The sequence below is a fragment of the Pinus tabuliformis genome, chromosome 6, assembly GCF_031772625.1.
Source record: "Pinus tabuliformis cultivar Carrire ecotype Pingquan chromosome 6, CPIR1, whole genome shotgun sequence".
Lineage (NCBI taxonomy): Eukaryota > Viridiplantae > Streptophyta > Pinopsida > Pinales > Pinaceae > Pinus > Pinus tabuliformis.
The window spans coordinates 1645307449-1645323232 of NC_142292.1; positions in this window are offsets into that span (position 1 = coordinate 1645307449).

Consider the following 15784-nt stretch of genomic DNA (forward strand, 5'->3'; position numbering starts at 1 on the left):
GATTGTCTTTTTTGTTAGGAAAATTGTGGAAATTCAAGCAAGATTTTGATAAAATCTCACAAAGATTTTTATAAATTCAGGTTAGTGGCAAATTTCAAAATTTTGAATGTCACAAAAATTTTTGATGAAGCTAAATTCATTTCCACTATCAAAAATATGATTCAAAATACTGCTATTACAAAATTTGTTGAATTTTTTTTTGTCAAAATTCAAATCAATCTTAACAATGACCACAATTCTTCCACCTGCACCTCAATACACAAAGCCCAAAGCTAATAGATGATTACTAGTTTGACACTGACCATATTGGAAAACATCCATTTATGCAAATGTAAGGTCTCTCTGCATTGCCTTTGGATTTTAAGGGTAGCCATTTTGCATACACGCACAGAGCTGAGTGTAAGAGCCTAGTTAGTAATTTATTCTTTTTGTAAGAATTTGGCTTATAATTTTAGTTGAGATTGTTAATTTTAGCATTTAAAAATGTATTAAATAAATTTAAAATTATAAATGGTAAAATTTAAATTTATTATTTTAAAAAATTAAAAATTATATCATTTAAATTTATTATTCTAAAAATTATTTTATTATTTTTTATATAATTAAGATTTTCAAAATATGCTAATTATTATAAAAAAATACTTTTAAAATATGATAATTATTATAGATGAATATTATACAAAATTATTATTAATAATTCAAGGCAAAATTAATACTTTTAAAATATGATAAATTATTGTGGATGGCGGTTTAGTCAATTTAATAGTATGATCTCACTTTGAAAATGACGGGGAGAATGATCTTCACATTAACCATATCACTAGGAAGATCATTACTATGAAGATCATTGTGGGCATCATTTCGTAGTACAATTATTAAATATGATAAATTATTGTGGATGTTTAGTCAATTTAACAGTATGATCTCACTCACTTTCAAAATTACGGGGAGAATGATCTTCACAGTAACCATATCACTAGGAAGATCATTACTATGAAGATCATTCTCTGCGTCATTTCGTAGTACAATTATTAAATATGATAAATTATTGTTGATGGTTCCTAATGGTTGTATAGTCAATTTAACAATTCGATCTCATCGCAGAGTAGTTGTCATCAGATCACTTCCTAGTGATATGGTTACTGTGAAGATTGTTCTCCGCATCATTTCGTAGTACAATTATTATTAAATGAATGAGGTTGACTGAAATCTACTATGATGAAGTTATTAATAACGAGGACAATGATCAAATGAATGGAGAAGGTCATAGCTATATGCCGAGATCATCGAACTATTGGAATGGAGAAGACCATATCGAGTCATTTTGTGGCATTGTAGTGGTTGAAAATATTGAATGAATGACAATACCACATATTTACTCATGGTTTTAGAGATATTAGGTGATGATTTGAGTTTGGGATTTAGTTCAATCTCTAATTAAAAGTTTTACAAAAAAGTTTGTTAATAAAATTGTGTTGATAGGTGTGTCTATTTTGGAATGAGTCTTTTACAATTTTACCTTAATTATCAATAATTATTAAATAGATTGCAAGGATTTAACTTTTAAGGAATATTTTAAAATATTTATAGTATACAAGTGAACCCACGAAGGTGAGTTAAACTTTTTGGCAAGTACACTAGAGACAAACTAGAAAAAATAAGCTTCATCAAGCATTTGTTAAGTGTTTGATTGAGTAATATTTTATTGCTCGATCGAGCAATTTGACCACTTCAATATTTCTCAATCAAGCTATAAAACAAACCCTCGATCGAGCTTCTATATAAGTCATGGTTAATTAGGCGCTCAATCGGCTAGCCTTTTTCTTTTGGTGGGGTTTTCAAAAAGAAAGCTTGGTCGATCTATATCTTGGTCGAGCCCTCTTTTCCACCTTCCTAATCCTTTAATGTGCAGGAATCACAGGAAAAAAGAGCTTGATCCAACCAAATCTCAATCAAGCTCCCTATGCAATTGTCATATAAAAAAGAGCATGATCGAGCTCCTTTAGCATGTGCAAAAGGGAGGTTGATCGAGCCTCCTTTGGCACATGCAAAAGGGAGCTCAATCAAGCTATAGTTTGATTGAGCTCCCTTTAAGCTATTAAAAACCTTGTGCTACAATCTATGCATGCATTTTTTGCAGCACATATTATGGCAGAGGAGCTCCACCGAGGAGGGCGCAACCACGCTCACTTGGAAACTGTCGTCCATCGCCAACCTTCCACGAACGCACTGACTACAATCATCACCAACCACAAAATGTCAGCATCTCGAGGTTGGGTTTTTGCCCATTTATTCTTGTAATCGATAATTTATTCTCATTACCAAGCTTCCCATTCCAATCGAATTGCAATGAAGTTGAAAGCCTATGCATTAACCGGGATGAAAAATAGAATTTAGCCTGTTCGAATTTGAGTTGTAAACCAATTTAAAGATGAATTTCGAGTAAATTTTTCAAGGTTCATGAATTTATGGTTTTATTGTCAACATTTCGTTCAATTCATCGCACAACTAAAAACTTGGAAACCGTTCTCTAGCTCAAACACCGACCAAGCCTCAACATTCTGATATTTGTAAATTGACATCGAATTTGTCCTTTTGCTCACTTGACAACTATATGAAATATTCAAGTCGACTCTTCACACGAGACACATAGGAAAAACATCATGAAATATGTCTATTAACCTCAAATTTGATGTTTTGCTCAGGGGAATTATGCAACTCCTTATTTCTCCATTGCTCCATGTCTCTCAACTCAGATTTGCAATCCCTTCATTGTCTATTCACATTATCCTATGGTGTGATGACTTGTTCTAGCTCTTGTCATCATTAATGACCACATTTCCCCTTCTATACTTTTCAAAGCAATCCAAAGGACCTCTCCCTATTCATATATTGATCTAGTTCATATACCATGACCCGGAGTTTGAATGGGAAGATAAGTTTCTTGTGGAAATGGATCAACATGAAGAAAAATGAAAATAGGATACTCTTAGTAGAGAAGCAGAGGAAAAGGTATATATGCAATAAGAAATAAAACAACCCCAAGTTCAATAAGCACAAATGGCCACAAATTGGACCTCTACCATGCAAATTCTTATTAGTTAGACACATCATATTCACAGGGTGGATGATGAAATAAAATCTCATAGGAATCATATTGAAGATCTAGGGTTAACAAGTCAATGAGTTGTTATGGCTTCAAACCTTTTAGAACTCTCAACTCTCTCTTCTTCACCATATCCAGACTTGAATATATCACCTCAATGTCCCTTCAATTTGGGACTATTGGAAATACTGAGAGGGGTGTAAATCAATATTTCTTATCAATTAATATATTTTTAATTTCACAGAGCATCAATTTTTATTAGCATCAGATAAACATAAACATTCATCAACACCATTCAACAATGCATAACAATAGATATAGTAGACATAAATATTTTTTTAGGTGGAAACTTATCTAGGACAAAAACCATTGAATTCTTCTTAATATTTGTCTTCAAAATATTTACATCAAGTTTTCAGCTCCAATTGAAGGAGGCTCAAACCTGTAGGAACATGTTTACTGGTTGCAACCGTAAGGACACTCCAACACCCTAGACTTCAGGCTCTAACCTGCCAAATGCTCCAACACCCTCTTGACCAGTTTCTACTGGACGAATGCTCCAACACCCAATGCAAGCTACAAATTACCATAACACCACCCTGCCACCCTGAAGTGTTTTCAGGCCCCAACTTGAAGGAGACTCCACTCTATTGCCTTGCACCAACCTACCATCCTAATCAGTCGGTGAACCATGTTTCATATTTTTTAGATTGAATCCACCTGTCCTCTAAATCAATGGAGAAATTGTAGTACAAACTTTACTAATCAAATCTGCCTCTACTCAAACTTATTGTTGCCACCACCTTACTCACTACTACCACTCACATGTCCATTACTTCATCTGTTGTGACTTCCTATTCTCATCATCTTAGAAACAAGTCACATGAAAAATTCATTACCATGACAACGGTACTATTATCAAGGAATGTCATCATAGTCATGAGGTTATTGCCACTATCATAGATGTCCTGTAATATGTATTCCAACCATCATTTCAATACAACCACTTGTTTCGATACATAAAGTGTCTTATGTCACTGTCACAAAAGTCATCTAGGTTTTGTCATACAAGTATTCTACCATATATAATTTCATGCATGTTCAGGTTTTTTCATCCATGTCATAGCATCACTGTTATACAATCATTGCCATACACTGCCGTTATATCATGCTACATCTACTCAAGGTCACGAGGTTATAGTTGTCATCAAGAGAGGGTTAGTACACAATGCACATCGTTGTCACACTACTTGGCTAGTCATTTTCACACATCTAGGCTCATATCCAATGTCACAATAAAAGGCACAACCTTGTCAAGAAACATGTTCCAATCATCACCAAGGTTGAGCTTGTTGTGCAACTCATATATGATAGTCTTATCATTTAGAATTTATTGTTATATTATTTACACATCACTGCAAAGAGTGTATATGTGCTAGCATATATATCAATCGTATATCATTGTTAGCTTCGTCAGAGTAAGATCACGGTCATGATATCTAACAACAAGTGTATCACTATATGGTCTCCCCCTGTCAAACACAGAGTCACTGTCTTAGTCAAAAGAATCATTGTTTAGTCAATTCAATGTTCTTAAATTGCTTACATAAATTATCGATCGAAGTTAGTAAACTTGCAAAGAGCAAGTGCACTATATATGCTAGAAGCCTTTTTTGAGTTTATTAAGATAATGATTGTGGATGGTTTTTTTTTAAGGATTTTCTTTGTTCCTATGTTCTTAATGAAAAATAAATATTTACAATACAATCAACTCTTGAAAAGGAAAAATAAAACAAGCTATCATGATCCTCTTTTACTGACTATTGTTAGTTACTATGTAAAATGATAAAAATAGAGCTATCTAAACTAATGTTCTAGAAAGATAATTACTTCCACTCTAAAAAGAATTACTTATGTTCAAGGATAAACTTTATAAAGCAATCTATATTAAGATCTATGCACTACAATTAACAATCTTACTTGAGAACAACAAAAGCAAAAAGAATGTGATCTAAACGAACATAATTACTTAGGAAAGGAAAGAGATTTGTGTACACAGTCCTATTTTAGAAAGCATGTAAATGATTTGAAATTGATGGAAAATAAATGGAAAACTGTAAACAAATAATTACAAAGAAATGAAACTACGATAATGCAATTCTAGAAAAATAATGAAATGAACTGAACTGAATAATAAGCAAATGAATGAACCTCGACTGTCTGTAGGGGCCCTCCATGAAACAACAAGTTTATAAATCTATCTCAAGAGCTAACTGCACATGATATTCATGAGAATACTCCTTTAAATAAAAAGGAATAGAGTCATGGAACTTCAAACTGTCAATTACAAATTATATATATGTTTGTGTGTCTGTGTTTTCGATATATATATATATATATATATATATCATTCGCACCCAACAATTTTGAGACTTTCACGCCTTAAAGACTTTAAAAGAATCCTAATTTAAATGCTAATCTGATAATAGAAATTTTAACGCTTCTCGATGATTTTCTATTTTGAAAGAAAATCGGAGAGTCATGATTGATTTGAACTCTCGCTGTTCAATTCATCCACGCGTTGACCTTCTTCTTTGAATGTGCCACTGGGCGATTTCCTTGATGATTTGGCTCGGGCGAATAGGAGGAGATCCATGAGGAGATCAAATCCTATCTTTCCATGTGCTTATTTGCTTGGCTAGCGTACTAGAGTCCGACAAACCATAGAAATAGCTTTGGAATCATAAAACAACTACAGATTCGTGTTAATTCTGTAGCTATTACAATCTTTAAATGAAGAAGGCACATTAATAAATATGAAAAATAAGACATCTGAGTACCTTACCATGTCAAAATTTATTATTTTACTATTTATTTGAGTTGATAACGGTGCTGAAAAGAGGAAAAATGTATGGAAATGATGTTAAAAACAAAACAGTCATGAGACTCTACAATCACTGTCCAAATCATCATCACTGCCAAGAAAGGTGTCTATATCAAATTCAATGCCATCCTCCAAGTTACTGTTGTATGGTTCTTACTGAACAATATGTCTAAATATACTTGATTGGTATATTATTTCTACACTCACACCTTCTTAATCTAGAAACCCTTGCTTCAAAACCATTAAAGACAAGACCCTTCACTGCAAAACTACTCTTCCTTTACAATATGCTCTTGTTGTAGGATATGAAATTCTTTCTTCCATATGATTAATTGTGGGACTCTTGCCTATAAGTACACAACTCTTAATGAAGGCACCATGTCATGTGAGGATTTCTTGACTTCAGCAAAAATGTCTTGCTCGGTGTAAAGAGTGCTTGTAACAAGGATGACTGAGAGAAGTTGTTCCCAAATATAGATGGACCAATACCACTTGTAATTTGCTAAGGGTTGAATATTCAAATTCAAACTATTTTATGACTACATAGAATGAACGAGGGAAAATTTTAAGGATGGATATTTATATTAAATTTTAGAAACCTTGGCGAATCCCACTAATCCATAATATGCAATCTGTAAAATGTTTGGAGATATTTTTGTAAATATATTCAAATTTATAATAATTATATATAGTCTCTATATAAATTGTTGGTGATTTTTAGGGTAAAATAATTTCATACTATAAAATTTGGGTGAATCACTTTTAGAAAAAAATGGAAATTAGTGAATCTTTTCTTTGGAAAAAGTATAGAAAATTAGCCCACTTGCGAATATTAACCCCTAAAATTTTCCATGGAATGAGCATTTCTAAATTGTAGCTTCTTGTATGTACAAGTTAGATTTATTTCACAAATTTATGTACAAAATATTTTTCAGGATGTTGGAGAAATCACATCATAGGCTATACTAGCCAGAGAAGGATTCATATTAACTCATTGTTTTTAGGCTTAGTCAATCCACAATTTTGTTATCCTTCATATTTCAATCAATCTTCAAAAAATTTCATTATTACAAGACCAATACTCACAGAGATGTTATGCTGCAAGGATAGAGTATTTATAGTGTTTAATTGGAAATATTCGTTAGTTATTGTGGCCTGAAAAAAACTGCAAAATAGTCATAGATATGATGTCCTAAGCCCGGTCTTGTCACATTACAGGTCACGAGATACAAAGATCATTCTAAGTGTGACAAAAAACAACTGCAAAGATCAAACAAATCTCATTCCTTCTTAATTCACTGGCAGATCAAAAGTCCGCAGAGAATGAATGATTATTTGACCAACCAAGAGAAATTAATAGTGTGAATGTAGGTTTGTGGATTCTTGAAGGCTTGGTGTCAATCCTTAGAGATTTATGTACTTGCAAATTTGAAGTTTCCAAATGGTATATGTCTTATCCACAAGGCCACAGGAGTTTTTGTCATACTTATTCACCAATTCGCATAATAATCCATAGTGTTATGTATGGAACCTTGCCTTAACAAAGGGCCACAATACTCCAGAAAGGTTGTGCATTATTTTTTATAGGATATCCTATACAAAGTTGTCACTAGGTCTGTAATCAATCTCAAAATTTCGATGTCATAGACCTATAGTTGATGCCCTAGTGAGGGTTGAATAGCAGTGTTTCTCAAACCTTGGATAATCAGTCTTATGCTTGCAAGAGAAACCTACCCAAGCGGATCCCAAAAATAAACCAAAACATAAAACAAAACCTTAGCCTCTCTTATGATATTATCAATGCCCCTAAGGGCTGAATAGTTCAGAGCTCTAATTTCAAGGATTTTTCATTTGAATTTCCTTCAGGGAGGAAGAATGAAAGCTTATTTTTATAGATTTGGAAAGGGTTCAATGAGGTAACCAAAAATTTCATTCTGGAGGGAGATAAACATTTAAAAATTCAAATTGATCGAGCTAAAAACCCTTTGGAGAAACTGATTTGGATTATGAGGGTTACTTGATTTGAGATCATAGTGAAAAACCACTCATGCATTAAGATTTAAGATAAATATACATAGGTAACCCATAATCTCAATTAATTTAATCATTGGTGGAGAACCACATGCCTTTATAATTTCATTTGACCAAAGAGCAGTTGACACATCATTACACTTTGGGGATTTTTCCCATAGGTGGGGGTCTTCAACTTCAAATGAGAATATCTCTTGAATGTTAAAGGATCTTGTGGCATGCCACATATCACTAGAATCGACACATCAAGGAGAATCCAATGACGAAGATCTCCAAGGCAAGTTGAGTGATCCTCTTCTACAAAAATCTCTAACAAGAGCAAGGTATGTCCAATGTCCAAGGAATTCAAACCTAGAGCTAGGGTTTCCAACCATCCTTCCATTAGAGATTCCAACTTGATGCAATCCAGACAAATATTAAGAGTGTTCATTAGTTAACGTTGGAATCAATGATGAAACTATTCAACAATCTCCCCTTTTTCATTGTTGGAAACACTTGTACTCTTCATGTGATCATTGTTTCCTCTTACTCTGTGGCTCGATCTTCTTCTCCTCATTTATCTCCACCTTTGACATCAATGGAAAAGGGTGACGTCATTGATAATATTATTGCTTCTGTGGATCTGTAACCTACCTTCCCGTGACTTCCTTCAAGAGACTTACTGCTTCAAAAATCCTTGATCAATGCTTACTGCACTAAACAACCTATCTTCGTTGACATGTTATGCTTGATACAAATTGCCAAATTTAATTCTATCTATCAACATGGATCAAATTTTCATACTACTCCACTAAAAATTCCATAATGTTGAAATCCATTCATATCTACCAAATGCCAGCTTGTAAAAAAGATAGATTTTCAAAAGCACAACTTGTACTTAGACTCCCCCTATTCAATATTCATGGAGTCAACAAGTTGGGTTCTTCAAAATAATGTATGAATTATCTCTTCGGTCGGATCATCTTAAATCATGTCATAGTATAATGTACCTCTTGATTCATCATGACCGTTTGCTTTTACAAATCCTGAAAGCATGACTGCAGAAACATTTTTATTTACTTAATCTTCATCCTTTTGCTTTCTTCTCCAAACCTTCTTGTACCTGATGTTTGGGTTGCTTTTCATGGAGGATTCCATCGTGTACCTACAATCATGAGATATGTCCCCATAGTTATGGCATTCGTAACTTTCAATGTTGGGCTTGAACGGTTGAATTAGTGACATATACTTTATGCTAACATAGTTTGTTTGAAATTTGTCTTGTGATCCTACAAACCTGCTTCTAGGGTTTTGATAATGTCTTTGAGGATCCACCCTAACACACATATTGCAATCCCTATCCATATGCCCGAAGTTATAACATGAAAAAAATGACCATTAAACATGCTAGGGTACTTGGATTTGTCGTCATGTATTCTTGGATAAGGTAGAACCTTGCTCGTGAATCCTTCATCATTGCTTCTCGGAGCTGCAACATTTTTAACCATCTTCTGTCCTTTATCATGATTTGAATTTTGAGGGATCCTACTATTAGCCTTATCATAAATCTTGTTTTGTGGGGACTTGGAGTTTGTGCCTTCATTGCATGTAACTACTTCTTCTGCATTTATCTTCAACTGATCCAATTCTTGATCTTTTATTTCCATACTCTACAAGTGTTCCTTTTTCCATTCCTTGAGCTTGTTGATTTCAAATAGGGTAGCGTCAAGTTCTCCTTTCTTTTTAAAAAGGTCTTCCAAAAATATTCTTTTCAACAATTTCCTTCTTTCCTCTGCCTCATCTACTTGCGATTTTAGAAGAGTTCCCTTTTCAGTTGATTTGTTGAAGTCTTGTATTTTTTTTTCCGAAGAAATAGAGTTCGCAATTTCTATTATAAAGATAATAACAGAGATTACATGTTGTTGATGCCGAAGCATATGCTGTAATGTGGCATAAACCACTGATCAGAGGATATATAATCCATCCTGTAATGTCCAAAAATGGTAGTTACTATGAACAGTATCCACATCACAAAGTACCGGAAAAATAACAGAGTTCATGTAGCAGGAAAAATATAACAAGTAACTGAGGCATATACATCCTCGTACAGAAAATTATAGACATAGAGCCGATAGGATGGCTGATATATACAATAAAAAAGACCACGTTATCAAAAATTTTCTATGTATCAGGGGGATCCCCCTGTTGAAAGCCGTCGATATATGGGCGGTGGTAGTAGCTGTGCATGCCTTCTGGAGTGTACTCTTCAATCTGCCAGTCTACTATGTGACGATCCGCCGCTTCTTTCGAGAGCCGGTCAGCAAGCGCATTTCTTTCCCTGTAGATGTGAGAAACAGTGATCCGGTCAAAATGTGTTTTTAGAAAAACAATTTCTTCCAAGATATGTTTCAAAGTATATGCATGGCATGTAGAGTTGTTGTTTGCCCAATCAATAACAATCTTTGAATCCCCAAATATTTGAATTTGTCTGCACTGTTTGGTAAGAGCAAAATATAGGAGGTGTATCAAGGTGATCAGCTCAGCAAAATTATTTGATCCCATTCCCAATCCCAATCTCAAGTGATAGTAATGTGTGTCAGTTACATGGAGAACGATACCCCCTCCACATCCTTGTAGGGGCACAACCCCATCAAAATAGGCCCAGGGCAGTTCCTTGTTAATAATTTCAGGCTGTATGTTCCGAGGGATATTGGATTTATGCTCAAAGGGTATTTCAGTGTAGGCCGCGCAGATAGAAGGCGGGAGAAGATGCCAGGTGACTTTATAGTCCTCAAAAATAATAGCATTTCGACTGTTCCAAATGTACCAGGAAACCACCAGCGGAAGGTTCCTGGCCTTTTCAGAGGACACCGCAGTCCACCAATGATCCCAAGCAGTGTGAATATCAACGCCTTGCCAGACAGTGTTTATATTAAGCATCTGTGTGACTTGTGTCCATATGTTCTTTGTGACTTCACAGTGAAGGAAAAGATGAGCCGTCGTTTCCTCCTCATTTTTGCATAGGACACACCAAGTTGGACCTGTGAAAGCCCGCTTTTTAAGGGTAGTACCTGTAGGGAGTTTATCCGCTATGATATTCCACATATGGAGTCTGGTACGGGGCTGAGCCTGTAGCTGCCAAACATCCCGCCACCAGTTGTTAAGATTGTCTGGTTTTTTAGCTTCTATTAGCTTCATGTAACCGAGTTTAGGGGCATATGTACCAGATTTGGCAGGGGCCCAAATTAATTCATCCGCCTCCTCCTTTAGCTTGATATGGGATTCGGTAAGGGCCCGAATGTAGGCTTGCCAATGTGCAGACCATTCCTCTGGCAGAAGCCATTGTCGACCCGTAACCCAAGCTTGAGAGAAAATAGTAGATTGGTGCGGGTCCGCAACTTGAGCCAAATATTGGATGCCTCTGTTATTGAGGTGTCGGATTAAACCTTCAGGCAGTAGATGAGCGTTCCCAGAGCCGGGCCATGGATCCAATCCGATGCGAACCTGTGCGCCATTGCCTATTCTCCATAGCAGGTTGTCACGTATTAGGGGCATGGCTTGTAGTGTAGCCTTCCATATAGCGGATATGCCAGAGTGGTGCCAGGTGGGTCTGCGAAGCCATTTCGTAATGCTGGATGGCCAGATGTATTTGTGGTGAACAATTTCTGTCCATAAGCTGTCCATTTTGATGAGCGACCAACCCTGCTTTGCTGTTAGTGCCTGTGCAAATTCTGACAGGGATTTTATCCCCCATCCTCCCCATCTCTTCGGCATGGAGACAATAGCCCATCTGGCCCAAGCAAAAATCTTGCCCTTTTTGTTGCCATTCCACAGAAATCTATTACAAATTTGTTGTATTCTATGAAGAATTCCTTTAGGGATCCAAGTAAGAGACATCCAATAGACAGGTGTAGCCTCAAGCACTGTTTTGATTAATAGGAGTCTGCCCGCCTTTGAAAGTAGTCGGTGTTGCCAGCCAATAATCCTCTTTTCAATTTTGGTAATGAGCCAAGTCCAATGGGCCACTTTATATCCATCCGGTCTTAATCTGAAGCCAAGGTATTTGATACCATCCATCAGCTGACATTCCGTGAAAGGAAAATGCTGGGCCGCCAGCAGAGATTCCTGTTGAGTGCAGTGCATCAGGGATCTGGTGGATTTGTCCCGGTTTATTTCCATACCCGTGGCTTTACAAAAAAGCAGTAGTATGTCGTTCAAAGCAATGATGTCACGTACACTGCCATTGAGGAATATTAAAATGTCATCAACGAACAAGAGGTGGGTGAGTGTAAATTGTTCTGTGATTTTGAGGCCGCCGATATCACCACTTCTTTTAGCTTCCGCTATGAGTCTGCTCAAACCCTCCATGACAATAAGGAAGAGTAGTGGGGAGAGGGGGCATCCTTGCCTTATTCCTCTGTCGATATTAAATCTTTCCGAGGCTGCACCATTGATAAGGATAGCAAAGGAGACCGAGGAGACACATCCCATAATCCAGCTTATAAGAAGATGTGGGAAACCCAGGTGTGTAAGGATCATCTTGAGATAGAGCCAGTTCACTTTATCAAATGCCTTGGCTAGGTCGATCTTTAATGAGATACCTTTAAGATTCTTCAGTTTTATGGAGTGTAGGGCTTCCTGTGCAGTGCCAATGGCCTCTTGGATGTGTCTGTTACGGAGGAAAGCGAATTGTTCAGCAGAGATATGCGAGGATAGGATGGGTTTGATGCGATTTGCGATGATTTTTGCAATAATCTTGTATAGGCAGTTGCAGAGGGAAATAGGCCGAAAATCATTAAAGGATGTGGGATCGTCGGATTTGGGTATCAAGGCGATGAAGGTTTGGTTCATAGGAGGATGAATGTGCCCTGTGATTCTGCTCTCCTCGACGACAGCCAATAAGTCCGCTCCTATCTGGTCGTAGAAAGCCAGATAAAATTCCACAGGCCACCCATCAGGCCCAGGACTCTTGTCCTTCTTAAACCATTTGAGAGTACTTTCTACCTCTTGCGAAGAGACAGGTAAATCAAGATCTTCTCTGTCTTCCTCCCCAACAAAACGAGGGAACTTTCCGGCCAGTCTGATGATGTCAGGCAGATTGACATTATTTGGGGCCGTGAAGATTCTCTTGAAGTGATCAACCCCCAATCTAGCAAGTTGTTGATGTGTAGTTGCCCACCCATCTGGTTCTGCTGGAAGTTTCCAAATGGTATTGGATGCCTTTCTGCCGTTTGCAAGATTATGAAAGTACTTTGTATTATTGTCTCCGGCTTTGAGCCAGATGGCCCTACTTTTGAGTCGCCATAGTTCCTCTTTTTCCTGTAATATTTTCGATTTCTGTTCCATCAACTGGCACAATAGTGCTTTTGTGGCATCGGATTGATAACCCGCACCTCTCTCATCAGTCAGATTAACAATTTGCTCTTCCAGCTGCTTTATGGACTGATCATCTCTGTCCCGTTTTGCTCTTGCCCATGTTTCGGTTATAGATTTAAGCTTCTTTAATCGAATGCAAAAATCCATCACTTTTCTCCGCTCACGCAAAGGAGGTTGAGATGCCCAGAAGTCAATAACCATCTTGTGATAATCTGGATTTTGGAGGTATCCAGCAAAAAATTTGAATGGAGAGCGCGGCTTAGGATTGTTATCACTAATCTGAAGAAGAATCGGGTGGTGATCCGAGAGGCCCCCAGATCCAACCCACTGCCTGTATAAGGGAAACATCTGAATCAATGCTTCATGCATCATATATCTGTCAAGTTGCCTACCAAGAGCAGCCTCCCCGGTTCTTTGGTTGTGCCAAGTGGGGAGCAATTTGTTCATGGGAATATCCACAAGGTGGTGAGCATCGAGTAGCATGCTCATCTGTTCCGCCAGAGGGTCAAACTGCGCCTGATGACCCCAGGTTTCCCCAGCCCCCAAAGAGAAATTGAAGTCACCCCCAATGATAGTGTTCTGAGTGATATGGTGACCAAACAAGAAATGTTGCCAGAAGGTGAGACGATTCTGGTTAGGTCCATAGATATTAATACAATTGATCGGGATGTCGAGTTCTCCCAGAATAAAATCCATCCCAAGAAATCCACAGCCCCCCCATGCCGAGATAAGTCTGCATTTTCTAGGGTTAATGCCAATAAGAAGCCCTCCAGATCTACCACAGGCATCCAACCCATGTGGTACCCATCCAGGAAGCATAGCTTGTAGAGACTTCACCGCCATCTCTGCAGTGCATAGGGTCTCCTGTAGGAGAATAAAGTCACATCTAGATTCATGTAGAAGCCGCTTTAGCGCCAAACGCTTTTTGGGGTTGGCAAGTCCCCTACAATTGAAGGAGAGCCAGATCATGGGGAAACACAGGTCAGGGGCTCATTTGCTCTAAGTGCCCGTTCGATAGTAGCTTGACGGCCCATGGCGACGTCTGCAACCGCATTAAGCTTAGCAGAGGAGATTTGGGATGGTCTGCCACGCTTTAACTTGCGGTGACGTCCAGGGGATGATCCTAGTCCCAATTTAGTGCGGGCCCGTGACCGCAGATGGTAATGATGTGCTCCAGATGCAACCGGTGAGGGGGGGAGTCAGGCCAATCCAATTTTGGATTGCAGGATGGGGGTGTGGTAGAAAAAGTAGGCGGAGGCGGGGCAATAGTGCAAAGAATGGATGGGAAGGGATCATGATCAGGGCAGGGAGTCCGAAAAGATGAGTGCATAGATGATTGCAATGCATCAGAAATAACAGGATTACAGATGGGAGTTGGAGCAATACCCGAGTGTGTAGATGCAGCCTCCGCCGATTTTGGTGCAGCATCTGCAGTCTTGGATCGTGTACGCGGCGGCTCTGTGGAAGATAATGCCTTTCTTCGAGTGCTCTTATTCGGTTCATCCCTCTGCTTCTTAGTAGATATCTCCTGTGGTGCAGGTCCTCCCGTAGTAGGGATGTTGTCTCCCGCATTTTGGGCCCCTGTATTCTGCTGTCGAGGGCCATTCGGCTCCGCCGAAGACAACCCTGTAACCAATGGGCAATCCTTGTATAGGTGACCAATTTTATGGCATCTACGACAGCGGAAAGGAACGCCCTCATAATCCAGAAGCTGTTTTCGGGAGACATGTCCATGATGCAGAGTAATCTTCTCCACTAGGCCCGGTTTGATATCCATGTGAACAAGTATACGAGCCATGGATCTATTGCCCGTCTTCTCGAATGAATGGTCGTGCTCCAAGTATGTGCCAAGAGCGTTCCCAATCCTCATAAATGCATATGTGTTCCAAAATTGCCATGGCAGTCCAGGAAGACGAACCCAGATGGGGCCAGCCCCCAATTGCTCTCTTTCCGGATCAAATAAGGGATCCCAACGCTTAAGCATGACTGGAGCTAGCTCAATGTGCCAGAATTGTGAGAGAATCCACTGAGTGAGGTCTGGCCGATTGAAATGCAAGGCGAACCAGCCCCGGGTGAGGACCATGACTTCTGGAAGGTCCTTGAGTAATGAACCCCAAATCTCTTCAACCCAGAGTTTTAATCGTTCGGCCGTGTAGGTGCGCCCACGAACCCGTCCCACCAGAACTTTGCGAGAGGCGTCCATTACGTCTGGCATCGGCGGTTCAGGCCCAAAAATAACGCTTATATCAGGATCTAGAGCCCGTAGGCACCTACCTTTCTTAACTTTCTCAGTGCGCTTACCAAAGGGGGTCTCTTTCAATAGTCTGCGGCACGAGTCCGAGGAGCTGAGTTGAGCAGATCCCACAGGGCGAGCAGGTAACGGCGGAGTGAAAACACCAGACCGAATA